General features: G+C 44.8%; 1 long non-coding RNA gene across 1 annotated transcript in view; it reads right to left on the bottom strand.

Annotated features, from left to right (window-relative positions):
- Positions 1 to 756: 756 nt before the first annotated feature.
- Positions 757 to 11,514, bottom strand: part of LOC109317447 — a 30,053-nt gene continuing 19,295 nt past the window's right edge. The window contains exons 3-5 of the long non-coding RNA XR_002103050.1: positions 10,069 to 10,195; positions 3,368 to 3,476; positions 757 to 1,719 (exon numbers count right to left, since the gene is read on the bottom strand). This is a non-coding gene — a long non-coding RNA (uncharacterized LOC109317447). The remainder of the gene's footprint in view (positions 1,720 to 3,367; positions 3,477 to 10,068; positions 10,196 to 11,514) is intronic.

Below are 11,514 nucleotides of genomic sequence, written 5' to 3'. Positions count from 1 at the left end.
AACCACCTGCGTACTGAATGCCCTCAGACACTAAAGAGCTTTGGGCCAGACCTCTGTCTGTCTGGGATATGGTAAGCAGGATTAGGGGAAGCATGACTCCTAGGCTCAGCTGTCTCCCGGTGGGCCTGGTATTTGAAGTGCCTTTCCAGAAGGGGTTTTCTTCTGAGCATTCCTTCACATACACGGATGCACACACACATCCCCGCTTCAGGCACCGGCTGGTTCTGCACCTCTTGTTGGGGAAGTCACGAACTGTAGCAGTGTCATAAAATGCATTATTAAAGCAGACAAAGGCAAAAACTGGCATGTGTTGCAGCCGCCTAAGGTAAGCTGTCTTTTAGAGCTTCTTTCCAAATGGAAGAGGACTTCCCCCAGCACCATCCTGCTTCCGAGACTCAGTGATGGCTTGTAGGGAGTAGGACAAAGTGAGCTGGGACTGTAAGAAATCCCCGGGACTGAAGGAATACATTTAAGCAAGCCCACCGTCAAAGCCAAGCTCCTTGGGAATGCCATGGGCTTGTGTTAAAAACTGCAGAGTTCATGTGGCTCAGATGTAAGCACAAGTCAGGTCAAGTTCATCTGGAACTGGACTCCTGAAATGGTCCAAGGACAGCACTACCTCCCCACACTTAGTGGCAATGAGAAAAAAAGGAAGATGGTGTTGCAGAAACTCTGCATTGCTGATGCAGTGTGATGGACCATAGGGAAGACAAATCAAAGGCTGGACAAATCCAGTAATTCCCTCCTGACTTTTCAGGCTGCAAACACATAGATATCCATTTCCAGTTCCTTTGGTCTTGGCTGAAAACAAAGTGAAGGTCCCTGAGTTCTCCTATAAATGGTAATGATAACACAATTATCATGCAAAACAAAAATTAAGTTTAATGGTGCAAAGCCAGGGTGTACTGTGGAGGTAATTCATATTAATTATGTTTGGATTAAAAGCTTATTTCTTTTGTTAGCATCTGCAAGTAGGAATTTAGCTGTAAAAAAGCTGCATATAATTACTGCATCTTATGGAGGAGCAGTGTTGAACTTAATGGAGCATCCCCATTCTCTCTGGGCACCCGAAGAATGGTAATATTTCACATTTTATGAAATACAGAAGAAATAAATTACAGGTTTAATGATAAGCATTACTTCAGCTCATAATGAAATCTGATTGGCTAGCTAATACAGTCAGGCCTGCAGGTCTGAGCTGCACAAAGATGGAAGAATAGGATGCAACCCCATTTTCTTTCCAGTTCTGGGCCTAAGGGGAAAAATAGTCAATGGGAGATGAGTTTTGAGGGAGACAGCCCTGCCCAGGATGTACAGCACTGGCCTGGGAAACAGGAGACCCTAGCTGTGGCTCTGCCACTGACCTTCTGCATGACCTTGGGCAATTCACTTTCTCCTCTCCCGTACCTGATGTTTTTTCCCCCCTGGCATTTATCTGTCTAGTCTACTTAGACTTCAGGCTGTCTGAGTGGTGTCACTGTGTCTGTGTAGCGCCCAGCAACAATGGGTGGCTGATTATGGTCGAGGTCTCCAGGTTCCAGTATAACACAGCAGGAAATAAGGGGAAAGAGATGTGGCCATCCAGTCCACAATTATTACTTTGTCCTATTCTTGTTCTTATCTTGCCTCATCATTCCAGCAGCCAAGCATCTTCCGGTCCTGCATTCAGCAATGTCACCGGCATTTGTCATGTGCAGCTTGCTCTCTCTTAACCTGTCCCTGGAGGGAGAAATGCATGTGCTTAGCTTCAGTTTTCTAACTGTCCAGTATATGCTGTGTGGATATTGGAGAAGGCAGGTCGCTTGTGCTTGGAGTGAAAGGTGGCAACGTGGTGAGGCGATGCATCTCATCAGCCCCTGATTTCTTTTAACCCCTGCATCTTGCTATTAGATTAGGGCAGTGCCCATCTCTTCACTGTCTATTTGTGCACTGTTAACACAATGGGCAGCCGATCTTGAGCGGGGTGCGGGCTCCTATTTTAACAAATTACTAATATCAATCTCAGTAGTAGCAGTGATGTTGATGGTCACACAAAGAATGCAAACCATTCTGGGATTCACCTCCATATCTGGCTCTTTTCTTTTGAGAACTGAAACAGCTCAAGTTTCTTATCAGAAAAACAAATGAATCAATGAAAAACCAAACTGACATAGAGCTGCCAACTTATTCCCAGCAAGCAGCAAACCTCAGAAGACAGGTACGTCAAAAGGTATTTCCAGTATTTCATAGCTTGGGTCAGATCCATAGCACTACAACGGTTGCCCTCCTTGTGCTTTTGAGGTACCTGTCTAGAAGGATCCCCTTTGCTTTCGTGATTGACAGCTATCTGCTTCAGGCAAACCAGATGCCTCCGCCTTGAGTAGGCAGGCAGTTTGCCTCTTCTGTAGCATAGCTCTGAAAGCATAGTGTCAAAGGCTTTATGGAGGATAGAAACAGTGGGCATCTGCTTGAATTAAGTACCTGCAGATTTTCTCTCCCCAAAGACTGCCTCATTCAGTTAAAAATCAGAAAACAGAGCCCAATATTAAAAAGGAAAGGAAACCCATACTGAAATATAAATAAGGTATTTAGGCCTAAAAACCGTTTGCACTTCATTGATTCCTCTTATAGCGTCTTACTGGGGCCAGAGGCAGGATGTGACGTGCTGAAGTCCATCCTCGCTGTGAATCAGCGCACCCACTGCACTGTGCAGTATTTCCTTTAGGTTCTTAACTTGCATTGACACCAGCATTAGTGTTATCTGGTTATTGATCTGTGAATTAAAAATTCTATCGCTAGGCCTTAAGGTCTTGATCTAATAGCCCATAATGACCTAAAAGAGCCATTTAGCTCTATAACATAGATTGCAGTCCATTCCACAATTGGCCAGTCCAGATCAGCATTTATGGATCACCTTGGCAGTGGCACTAGGGACAAGTTGTGCCTTTAATGGGCTCCTGCAATCAGCATCCCTCTGAAATGTTGCTCATCCAGTCTTGTCCGTGCACCATAACATTAGGTGAGCAACAGAGAAACTGTGGCCTGGTGAAATAGGCATTTACCGTTGGGCTTGTCCCAACAAATTGGGTTCCTCCTGTCTCTCTTGGGGCCACTTTAAAGAAAAAGAGGAGGTCACTACTAGCCATTTCACCTTGACAGACTCAGACAATACAATCCCGTCTAACGAGGTGTAGGAACGTGTGTAAGTATGGATTCCACTATATAGGTTCACCCTATGGTTTTACATCAGTGCGATAAAGTTCATTGCTGGCAGTAAAGTTATTCCTGATTTACGTCAGTATAACTGAGTGGAGTGCCAACACCTTGGACTCCACATTTCGCCTTTTCTGCCTTCTCACTGAACAGAGGATGCTTGGAAGAAATATACCTCCATGTGGAAAGTGATTACATTCTTGTCTGTGACAAATATCCTGTGTTCTTTAGTTACGGTCCAGGTGACTGAACACTTCAATCAACTGCTTGGAGCTGAAATCTGGCTGAGGAGGAAAGAAAGATGCACAGTAAATGGTCCCTGTAAAGGCAGGAATTGGCTTTTAAATGGAGAGAGCAGGCAATGCAGTATCAAAGGAGGAATTCGACTGACTGGGCTTCTCGCCCTCTCACCACACCTAAGGATATTGCTTACACTGCAGCCATTGCTGCGGCTGCGGCACAGTGTAAGCACACCCAAGCTACCCACCCTAGCTAGTCTGGGGCTGCCAGTCGTAGTTCGGCTCCGTCAGCACAAAGCTCGGCATGGACTAGTCCCCCATGCATTTTCCCAGCGTCTCGGATGGGTTTCACAGGGTTGCATTGCGTTTCCCAATACTAGGCTGCTACGTACCTGAAAGCTAGCTCGAGTGTGCCTTATACGACTCCTGCGATGCTGACACAGAGGCATCCCTGCTAATTCTGCGTTCACGCATTGGGTGGCTTGTCTCACAAGCCTTCGTGAGATCGGTTCCTCTTTTGTGCCAAGCGCTGTACAAATGCAAAGTGAGAGGCAGTCTCTGTGAGCTGACACTCTATATCGAGGTGGGCAATTATTTGGGGCGGAGGGCCGCTTACTGAGTTTCGGCAAGCCAGTGAGGCAGGGCAGCCCAGGGCAGATTAATATTAATTTTTAAAATTTTTTAGGGGCCCCGTGGGCCAGAGAGAATGGCCTGGCAGGCTGCATCTGGCCCCCTGGGCTGCATTTTGCCCACCTCTGCCTGCTCTATATGAACGGACTGTGGGGTCTCGTCAAGTGCCTTCCTTAGGGTCATGCGGCAAGTCAAAGAGAAGGGCTAGAAGCACAGTGCAGACAGTCCCCCCCCAATCCTACTCCAGATCCCATTTACTTTAAAGTTAAGGTGACTGGGTCTAAATACATTCCCACATACATCTAAGAGTTTCTACGCACTCCTTGTTAGCATGGCGCTAATTTGCCCGCCCCAAGAGCTGTGCAAATGTGGCCATACTGCTTCTTGTTCAGGAGGTAGCCGAGGTAGAGCATCAGAGTGCGTTGGTGGATGCTGTTGCCTGGCACAATAAGCTGGACGTGTAGCTACGCTTACAGTCATGAAAAGATTTGAAACCTCTACTAGGAGATGGTAATGCTAGTCCCTGTTTCAGCACAGCCATGTTAAGTGATTTGCCCAAGGTTGTGCTGGAAGTTGGTGGCAGAGTGGGCCCTTCACCTACCCAGGGCTTGCAAATCTCTAACCCTCCCATTATTCTGCATTGGGTAGTAGATTAAGATAATTATTTACACAGCACTTAACAGAAAACACGGAGCGGAAAGCCTGTGGGATTGCAGAAGTCAAAGTGGCACCATTTCCCAGTGCCTGCATTAGTCTTTCTTTGGGCAGGGGCGCTAGGGTGGAGGATGTGGGGAGGTTTCTGTCATCTGAGTGCACACCATAAAGCCTTGATGAAGCGGGGCAGGAGTGCGTGTGTTGGGGGGGTGGGGGGAAGACTTTTTAATTTACCTTCCAGTGGTTGCTGAGGCCTTTGCAGGGCTGAGCTGATTTGTGTGCTGCCTTCTTGCAAAGGCAGCACGCAGGGACACTGGGAGATAAATAATACCGGATTTCTGGAGAAAAAGACCCTCCATCTACCATATCAGAGAGAGAGGGTGCCTTGGAAAGTCAGCCACTGGGAGCCCCAGTGCTAGTAAATCCTGCCCCAGCCATACCCCCTCCACTTTGGCAGGAACAGAGAAAACAGCAAAGGAAAAAAAAATACAACAAAGCAGATAATATAAATCAACACCCTTCCCTACCCTTTTTTTTTTTTTGACACAATAAGTCTTTTCTTTTTTTTTTTTTTTAAACTCATGGTAGCAATTGCATCATCTCCTTTCCTTTTCGCTCCCCCCCTTCTCTGTCCCACCCCTAGAACAGCACAGATTAAGATAAAGTGATAGTGCTGTGTCAAAGAGTGCTTTACTGCCACACTCGGGATAGAAGAGGAGAGGTTAATTTATCATCGCTGGGGAGAACTGACAGAAGAGAGATATACTACCGAAGGGGGATTTAGCACAGGGCCAAGAAACTTCACACTATTTTTACCATCTGTCACATGCTCTAATAAAGCAGGACAAAATATGAAGAAAGGAAAAATGAACTATCAAACACTGATGTAATGCAGCCCATAAATCTAATTTAATTACTTTGCATGGAGACAGGTCCTTGAGTCCGTGTGAATATACTGGATTTTCTTGGCAACTTAACAACTAAGTGTTTTAATAACATCACACTATAATTTATTCTGCTTGAAACACAAAACCTCTTTTGTGCAAGTTTCAATTTTTTTTTTTTTGCGAGAACTGTTAATTTTTCCTGCTAATGTCAAAACTGGCATAAATTCACATGTGAACTTGAAGCCTGACTGTGAAAAAAGGCGGAGGTTAGCAAACGCCTTTTTATTGTTCATTTCTTTGTGTGTATGCGTATACATGTGGGGATTTTTTTTTTTTGCATGCATGCATTAGAAATAATTGGGCCTGTCGATGACTTAGGTGAAGTGCTGTCTTGATAATTAGAATTTAATGTGACACGCATGTTGGGAGGGTGGCCAAAAATGGGGGGAATGCACAATACAACTAAAGACAGGTTTTAGAAGGTAAAACACGAGCAAAATGTTGCTGTTGTGCAGCAAACCGAGCTGGAACTCTTTTTCAGGGTGTTATTCCCAAACGAAGCTCTGAAGGTGCCAAACTGCTGGGATGAAAGTAACTTCTGGACTCTGGGTCCCCCTGAAAAGACTGGAGGGAACAGGGAATGAATCAAGAGGTAGAATTATTATTCATGGTGTGTCCCTGTGAATCCGGATGCAGTTACAGAAATTATTACTAATAATGAAAGCTATATATCAAAGGTTATAAAATTCCTGTGTGCCGGGACACTATTTTTCTAGGCTTTGTTCTGAACCATTAAAGATGACATATTGAGTTTGTGTGCCTCTGTGTATAATAAGATACATTTAAATCTGATTCTAACCTAAACTGGCAATTTTGACATTTGACTCCAGTCTTTAATAGGAGCCATGATACCACCAGCGAGGGGTGGTAGGCTGATCCCGTGAAACCCCTCATGACCTCGCTCAGTAAAAAGGGAAAGAGTAGGTAATTAATTTGTTAGATCATCAGTGATTCATGTAAAGTAAAACCATCAGTCTCTGTACAGTTCCCACCGGGGAAAAAAGAAATAGAACCGGGAAAAGAAACATGTTCGGCAAAAGGCAAAGCCCCATTGGCTGGCTGCGTAAAAAAAAACTTGTGATGAAACATGAAAGGGGGGCATTGATTGGAGGACAGTGTTGTTTAAAAGGTGAACTGCAAATCGTTGCGTGCACACCCAAGAAACGTTTCTTTGGGCCTGTGGCAGAAGAGACTGAACGAAGCCTTTGTGAATTCAGACTGTTTGAACTCAGAAGGCCCCTGCGCTCGGATTACAAAGGGGCAACCCCGTGCATGATTTCTCCTGTACAGGCTCCAAATAAGGTTTTGCATGACCTGATCTGGGGGCCACGTTTTTGCTGTAAGCCCTGCCTCCTTGCTAAGCATTCCCAGGTGTTACGCAGGGATAAACTAAGACAAGGTGAAATTTGTACCTGCGCAACAGAATGACCTTAAAGTCCACGCATCACTTAACGTGCTACAAAATACTTAGGTCTTGGGCCAGCTCTCTGCAGAGGGATACGTTTGACTCAGTAAGCAAGGGGCTGAAAAAGTTTTAAAAAACCAACAAAAACAAAAGCAAAAAAGAAAGTCAAGAGCCCCCCTTGAACCAAACAGGTGAAAGGGAGAAGGCACAAGAAAATGGAATATTACTATTGCTATTTGTGGGACTTCCCCAGGGATTAGGTGAGAGGCTCCAAAAACAACCTGACCGACAACCACACAGCCTGCATGACAACAACTGCATAGACTACATGCAAAAAATGTGGCCCTGGGTGCAAATGCATTTATATTATTAGCATGCTAGCTTTAAAGCAATTTCTAGACCTGGCCAGAATTCCCCCCCTCCAGGAAAACAATGTTTTTTGATGATGAACTCCCCCACCCCACTTTTCATTGAGATACTCCAAGTGACTATTTTTATAGGGAACAATTACGTGGTTTAATTTTTTTTGATAAAAACCTGATTTTTTTAAACCAAAAAACTCATGCTTTCCATTTATTTGGAAAGGCTATTTTCTGCAAAGGGGTTTGGGGAAAGATCTTCCCATGGAAAATTCAGCTGCTCTGAATTTCGGCTGTTTGTGAAGATTTCAAAAAGCGGTCAAATTGTGAAATGTTTTAAAAATGTTGGCTGCTAGGTTTCCAGCCCTTCTTCTGTCCATGCAGGGTTTTACTCCTAGGTGGTGTTGATTGCATTCTCTGTTTTTCACTCAGTCCTACCAAGGAGATTTCTTTTTTCTTGTATTGAAGAAGGCCGGGCAGGGTGGGGAGGCTTAATTAAAGGTAAGGAAGAACTTAAGGCTTGAGCGTATCTGAACTCAGTGTAAACGAAATATAAATTGCCATAGAACGGGCTCTTAAGAAATACTCATCCCTTGCCCAGTTGACACCAGCTGAGGGTCTGTCCTGCTCAAGGACTTTTGAGCGTGCAGCTCTTTCAAGTGGAAAGTTAACCTGACTTTGCTTAGAAAGCAATTGTGTTTTGGCGTTCAATACTACTGAAAGCCTTTCCAGCTCCACCCTATAATACACCTGGTCCAAATGTTCATGCTGCTGGGGACAGGGCCTTTTGCGGGCTGCTCCCTGTATGGGCACATGGGAGGAATAGAAATAGAGATGCTCAACTGGTGCTCATGTTCTTGGAGGTAAGGAGGGAGGATTAAGGCACGGTGTCCGTGATCTGCCTGCGGCTATGTCGGTATTACATTTCTTTCGCAAGCAGAAAAAGCCCATAACTCACAGGCTCCACAGGTGGGAAACCCTCTTTGCTGCCTTCTCTCACCGGCACAAGAAACCCAATCCATCCGCTTGCATGGGTGTGACATGTTTCTATTTATTCCAGGGGGATACATTTCCGTTTATTTTTAAAGGGAACTTCTTTCAGTGCTGAGCCCCTGCTACTGTTACAACGTGCAAAGCAGATGACAGGCAGGTATTGGTTAGGGTTACAGAAGTGTGTGCTCGGACCACGGTTTAGCAAATGACCTGGCTGGGCTGCGTGACTTTACAATGCTATTTTGAGGCAAACAGATGACAGGCCCATCTTGCCCAAAGTCTGAACCAAAGCCCTTTTTTGAATCTTTCCATTGACCTCAATGGATGGAGCCGATACCAAATCGGTGCTACATCCTGTGTAACGATGAACTTTGCTGAGCGAAGCAATGCTGTGCGTCGGAGATCATACAGTCACCATGACCCGAAGCCATGCAGGAGATTGCATTTATTCAGTGCCTCGCAAAAATACCCCAGAGTTATTTACAAACCGGAAACACCTCACATGCCACCAAAATGCAGCCACACCTCTGGAGAAGCCAGAACAAATACACATGGGAGCTCTGGATGAGAAATTAAGGGATATGTCACCCAGAGGTAAAACAGAGTAGGGAGAGGAAAGCAAGAAAGGCTTTGGGTTGGTAGAAAGCAATGAGCCCAAGTTTAGTTTAGCTTGGACACCCGGATGAACGAGGCAGTGCTGTAAAAAGTGCTCCAAGATATTTAGCAGTTACCAGTCATCACAGCTTCAACTTCACACCTTGTTCGAAAAAAAGTATTCCCTGGCACCACTTGAGATGCCAGTGGTTTACTCCTGACTTGGAAGTTAGAAAACCACGTCATAGTCTACATCTGTCAGTATCTGGATACTTTTGAGGTCTACAATCCAGTTGGCAATTCACTCAAATACTGGTTAGCTATAAATGCAGACTGTCATCCTCTCTAAGGTGACACCCTGCTTGGCTTGGAGAGTGCTTTTGTGTCCTGTGACTAATTAATTAGTACTCTGGGGAATTGCACTTTATAAAATATCAATCCCTCTTGAGACAACCCTTACACTTGATTTTACTAAATGGAATTGGAAGTGAGGTTGTGGCCTGGTCCAAAGCTTATGGAAATGGATGGATCAGATCAGTAATAAATGCCACCTTCCACCAAAACCTCAGCCTGACAAACAGTATTTATACCCAAAAGCTTGCTAAAAAGAATTTTTCCTACTATTTGAGTTGGTCTAATAAAAGATATCAGATTTACCCAAAGAACCCTGTCTGCCTGTGTCCTTAGACCGACACGGCTACCAACTATACCCCTGTAGTATGGTGGCTAGCCTCTACTTTTTTATGCCTCTTGCATTGGGGAATATAAACTGTTTTTAAATAATGGTGAAAAGCACAGATGGGGCCAAAGTCATCTCGTATGTAACCCCTAATGCTTTCTTGGTAATTATGCATTTATTATTTATTTAGGCATTTATTATTTATTTATGCATGTCACCACCCACTCCCAAGATGTATATAATCTTACCATGAACTTGAAGCATCTAGGCAGAGAGAAGTCTAGTGGATGGCGGGCTGACTAAGGGGTCAGCTGGGGTAAGTACGGTTCCTGGCCCTGCCACTGATTTATCTAGGGACAACGGTCAAGTCACTCACCTTCTCTGTGTCCTGCCCTTTGCTCGTCTCATCCAGTAGCCTGTGGTATGTTTGAGATGGGGAAGTCCATCACCATGCACCTGTACAGTGCCTAGGACAACAGGACCTCCAGCAGGGTCTCCAAGGGCTAAAGGAGTACGAGTAATAAGAAACAGTTCTCAAAGATTAAAAGTATGTCAAAAGGGAGGACAGCAAGAACCCAGGCAAAAGGCTTTCACAATAGACCTTCAAAATATATTCTCATTATTGCAGAAATAGATTTTGTAAAATATACTAGGCATTATATGGTTGCAGAAATATACATACCTTTGAATATATTGTTCAATAGATTGGAATTTATTTCACTGTATTTCCAGTGTCGCCCCCCTTCTCTCTTTTCCATGTTGGAGATAATGAAAACTCTGGTATTTAAATTCAGTTGCAGCTCCTAGCTGGATAGATTGATTGCTTAAAAAAAAAATAAAAAAGCTCAGAGCACGTATGCATAAACTAGATGGTAGATTAGGTTACTGGGAAAGGAAATGTACAAATGTACCAGTAGTGTACCTTTTGCAAGAAGATTAACTGATGGGAGCAGCAAGTTGCTGATGAAGGCAGTTTGTGTAAGAGCAGACCCTAGCTATTGAGACTCATCAGTCATTGCTGTCAGCATTTCCCTGGATTCCTTCAAAGCATGTCGCCAGGTCCCTGCACAAGAACATGCGAAAGGCTCTTAAAAGTGAATGGACATGATGCTCACGCCTGAGTGTGCAGAGCTTGCTCAGTGGATGATTGAAGTTGGCACGTCTATTTATTGTATTTGACTTTCTTTTAAGTCGCTGGGATATCTCACTCTGTCTGGGTGCAACTCGCGCTTGTGCAGAGGGCCAGCCCGAGCTGAGCGCCGAGCGATGGGAGCTAAGTGGGACCTGAGAAGGGGCACAGGCCTTGGCAGAGACCTCAGCCTGGTGGTCAGTTGTACCCACTGTGGGACCATAAATAGAAAAATCCCATTAAATCATTCTTGAGCTGTGGTGCACAGAGTGCTTGGTGCTTCCAACATCCAGAAGTGCCAGAGTGTGCAGAGCCTCAATGGCTAGGGAAGCTGATACGAAGGAAGAGGAGAGTGTCTAGCTGTTTCCACCGGGAACTTGCAGCCAGAAGAGGGAGTGACCCTCAGGAGGAAAAAACAGACCATAGTGGGTAGCCAGAGATGGTAGATGGAGAGAAGCCAGAGCTTTTCTTATGTCACTCCATTCCTCTTAGGTCCTGTTTATACCACCCCACACTCCTCTCTGGACCTTTTCAGCCACTACAACTAATACTCGAGGGGGATTATATTGCAAAGTATAACCAAGAGGGACTAAAGGTTTGCTCTCATGGTGGCAGCTTGATGAAGAGGGAAGGATATTGAAGCTTGTTATTAAACTAATACACATTGCAAGCTGCATGATTCGCCCAGGTACC

The sequence above is a fragment of the Crocodylus porosus genome, unplaced genomic scaffold, assembly GCF_001723895.1.
Source record: "Crocodylus porosus isolate Cpor-Errol unplaced genomic scaffold, CroPor_comp1, whole genome shotgun sequence".
NCBI classification, from domain to species: domain Eukaryota; kingdom Metazoa; phylum Chordata; order Crocodylia; family Crocodylidae; genus Crocodylus; species Crocodylus porosus.
This window is presented reverse-complemented; position numbering and strand designations above follow the sequence as displayed.